Below are 3,816 nucleotides of genomic sequence, written 5' to 3'. Positions count from 1 at the left end.
GCCCTAGTCACTCTGGGCAGGTGAGCAGCGCAGAGAGCCTCTGGACAGTGGAGGCAGGCCAGCGGAGGGCGGCCTGTACTCCCCACATGGCAGTGGTGACAGCTGTGAGTGCACCAAGCGGAACCAGCAAGCTGAGCTGAAGTGGCGCCTGCAGGCCATGAGCGCCCAGGAGGGGCTGCACAAGATCCACCTCCTGGCCCAGAAGGTGCAGGATCACAGGGACAACCACCGTGGCGGGCCAGACTGACATCCTCCTGGCCGCACCATGGTGGTTTGTAGATCTGCCAAGCCAGAGGCCTCCGGTGTGCAGATTCCCCCCCCACCCCCCACCCCAGGAATGCGAACATCCCCCAGCACACTGTCACCCTCCCACGCCTGCAACAGTTGCAAACCAAGGCGTGCACAAGTTCCCCCCGCCTCTCCACTGCACTACCATCAACCCGGCATTCCTAACACCCCCACAGGATGTGCACACATCCCCTCTGATGCGCTCATGTCCTTTGAAGAGTGCCTGGGTATTCTGGGTGCTGAGGGTGGGCGCCTGTGAGATGACAGTGAGAGGGCGGAGTGGTGATGCCCTGTTCCCATGGAGGCCAGTGCAGCTATGAGATCACCTCTGGGGGGTTAATGCAGGTGCTGAGGCAGGAGCAGGTGCAGACAGACACACCTGGTGGGCGCAGGCGGCCCTCGCTGAGGTGCCTTTGGTCAGCATTCAAGATCAAGAACCCAGAGGTGGAGAGGAACTCCGTCCTCTCAGTGAGACAGTGGGATAGTCGGGGTGACTGCAGAGGAGGAATGTGCACTTTGGGTGCCAGCACCCATGAGCGAAGGCTGCCCTGACTGAGCCTCGCTTGCTTGGGGCCTAGCGCACTCCTGCCGGGCAGTGGGTGACACAGGACGTGCTTTTCCGAATTACTGAGAGAAAACGTTGATTCTCCTACTGCCCATGAAGGTGGAAAGTGAAGTGGGGAGACATGTGGGGAGTGAGCGAGGTTCCCTGTCTGGGGGTTCCAAGTCTGCTGTTGGTTTCTTTCACTGATAACTAGAGATATACAGGGTGTCCCCCCAAAATGTATACACACTTTGAATACCTACTAATTCCAATGGTTTTAAGCATAAGAAAGAAACAACAATGGAGCTGTTATCGGTTAAAAGTGTGGGCACAAACAGGTAATTGGACAATCCCTGAGGGGTCTCAGTTTGTAGAGGGTGAAGGCCAGACTGAGGGGCCCCTTTGCCTCCTACCCCAGTGCACGAATTTCGTGCACTGGGCTACTAGTATATATGTAAAAATATATTTATATTTTTTTCCACATATTCATCTCATTATATACTCTCTCCCTGCCCACACCGGGACATTCTGCAGAAACTGTGAGACTCATGGAACAAATCCTCTCACCTCCCATTTGTAACAAAAAACTATTTTAAAATTTAAAAAACAAAAATTTATCCCAGGTAGTCTTGTTTTTCACTGTTGAGAGCATTAGAGTCCAGTAACCGCTGAAATAAGTCATTGGAGTACTGAGGGCGTGGGGTGTTCTTTGTAACTCTGGAGAACTTAATATCTGGCAGCAGGCTCCAGAAGTTGCTGAAAACTTGCCCTGCAGGGCCTCTGTGAGGCTTGCCCAATAACAGTCCAGCTCCAGGCTTAAGAGACAACAGGTCAGGCCAATTATGAGGACATTGATGTAAATCCTCAAAATCGTCTTCCTCAAGCAGTTAGAATGCTTTGTGTTGAAAAATCAACACGCAAAAGAAAGAGACCCACCTGCTAAGAAGAAAACACTTCCCAATTCCCCCACCCCTAAATATGCTGACTTTCAGGAAAGGTAGGGAATATCTGATTTAGATACAAGCAAGATTATATATAGTTCCTGTATTAAATAAGAGGAGCCTAAAGTAATAAGTGGGTAATAACACTAAATCACAGTAACAGAAAGACTCTGGGATGAAAGCATATATAACCTGAGATAAATGAAGACGTGAAGGGGATGAAATGAAAGAGCACATTCAGTGGCAGATGATATTAATGCAGATTGCTAAAGGGAGAGACAATCTACAAGGAATAGGCATTCTGCTTAGAAAGGGAGCAGTAAGGAAAATCGAATAAAGAAAACTCCTAATTCGAGGAAAATAGTTCAAATTGAAAACTGAGAGGGATCACACTAGCTAAGAAAGATAAGTGAATAGAGATGAATTCCAACATGATGTAATGAAATTTTACATTTTGAAGATTAAGAATACATACCCAGCCCTGGCTGAGTAGCTTAGTATGTTAGAGTGGCATTGTCCCAATACACCAAGGTTGTGGGTTCAACCCCTGGTCAGGGCACATACAAGAATCAAACAATGAATGCATCAATATATAGAACAAACCGATGTTTCTCCCTCTCTAAATAAATGAATAAAAAGAATTTTCAAGAATACATACTGAAGTCACTCATTCAGAATAGAAAAGACACCAGAGTTTCACTTCAGTAATAAAATGATACAAAAGAAATGCTCCTACCAGGACTTAAGATAAAATGACCAGGCCACAAGTATTACATACCCAGCCAAGATTAAAAAGATAATTTCAGATATGCTACCCAAGCATTTATTCTATTTAAAATGGCACATGTAGCCCTGGCCAGTTTGGCTCAGTGGTAAAGCATCGGCCTGAGGACTGAAGGGTCCCAGGTTCGATTCCAGTCAAGGGCACATGCCCCGGTTGTGGGCTCGATCCCCAGTAGGGTGCATGCAGGAGGCAGCCGATCAATGATTCTCTCTCATTCATTGATGTTTCTAACTCTCTCTCCCTCTCTCTTCCTCTCTGAAATCAATAAAAATATATTTTAAAAAATAAAATTAAAAATAAATAAAAATTTAAAGAAAAAAAATGGCATATGTATTCTTATCCAAGTAAGGATCACTGAATTAAGTAGTAAGAACTGAATATAAATATGGATAAATCACACCAAAAAAATAAAATTAACGCCCCACTTCCCCCCTCCCCCCCCCCCCGCCCCTGCATCCTCATTGCTGTTTTATGTTGCTGTGCTGGCCACCACACACTCTTCATGCCTAGTAGCCACGCCTCCCCAAAACTGAGGAAATCAATGACTTCCTGTTCACAGCCAGGAGAAAGGACACTAAATGTGTCCAGATGAAGAAAAGTAAGATATCTTTATGCCTTGGTCATCACAGACACAGGGCAGGCAGAGAAACTGAAGCAGTCCCTGCCTTCAGGTTTGGCAGTGAAGGAACTGAAATGAATCAGACACGCTGAACCAAACTGTGTTCAAATTTTAAAAATTAAAATTACGCATGGAAACGTAAAGCTCATAAATATTATTTCTATAATAAAATACATAAAAATTCAAAAATATGAAAATTAATTATGTAAAAATTGATGTGATTTACAACCCAAGATTAAAAAGTAATATGAAATTAAAATAATAAAAGTACCACATTCCTAATATTTCCTGAAAGAGACATTTTAACTAGACCTAATATTTATAGAGGAAAAACGAATGTTTTAATTATTAGATTACTACAGATTTATGATAATTTAGACCAAATATTTATCTTCCAAACAACTATAATGAAAGCAAACAAAGCATTTTCTAGCAAGATAGTAGTAAGCAATTTTTAAATGATAGCAATAAAATAAATTATTATTAGGTTGAGAAAATTCAGACACTGTCTGCATAAGTAAAATTGGCTTTAAAACAAAATTTGAAAATCGGATACATACAGAGGGACATTCAAAATGATACAAGACAGTTTTTCATTAACAGATGAAAAACTATATTCAAGCAAACATAGATATATTGT

The 3,816-nt window shown here is 43.3% G+C and overlaps 1 pseudogene; it reads left to right on the top strand.

Moving 5' to 3' along the window:
* Nucleotides 1-265: 265 nt before the first annotated feature.
* Nucleotides 266-3,254, top strand: LOC132212704 (large ribosomal subunit protein eL38-like; annotated as a pseudogene).
* The last annotated feature ends 562 nt before the right edge of the window (nt 3,255-3,816 follow it).

This window comes from Myotis daubentonii, chromosome 11 (assembly GCF_963259705.1).
Source record: "Myotis daubentonii chromosome 11, mMyoDau2.1, whole genome shotgun sequence".
Taxonomy (NCBI): Eukaryota; Metazoa; Chordata; class Mammalia; order Chiroptera; family Vespertilionidae; genus Myotis; species Myotis daubentonii.
Note: the sequence above shows the minus strand (reverse complement) of the source record. Positions and strands in the feature narration are given on the sequence as shown.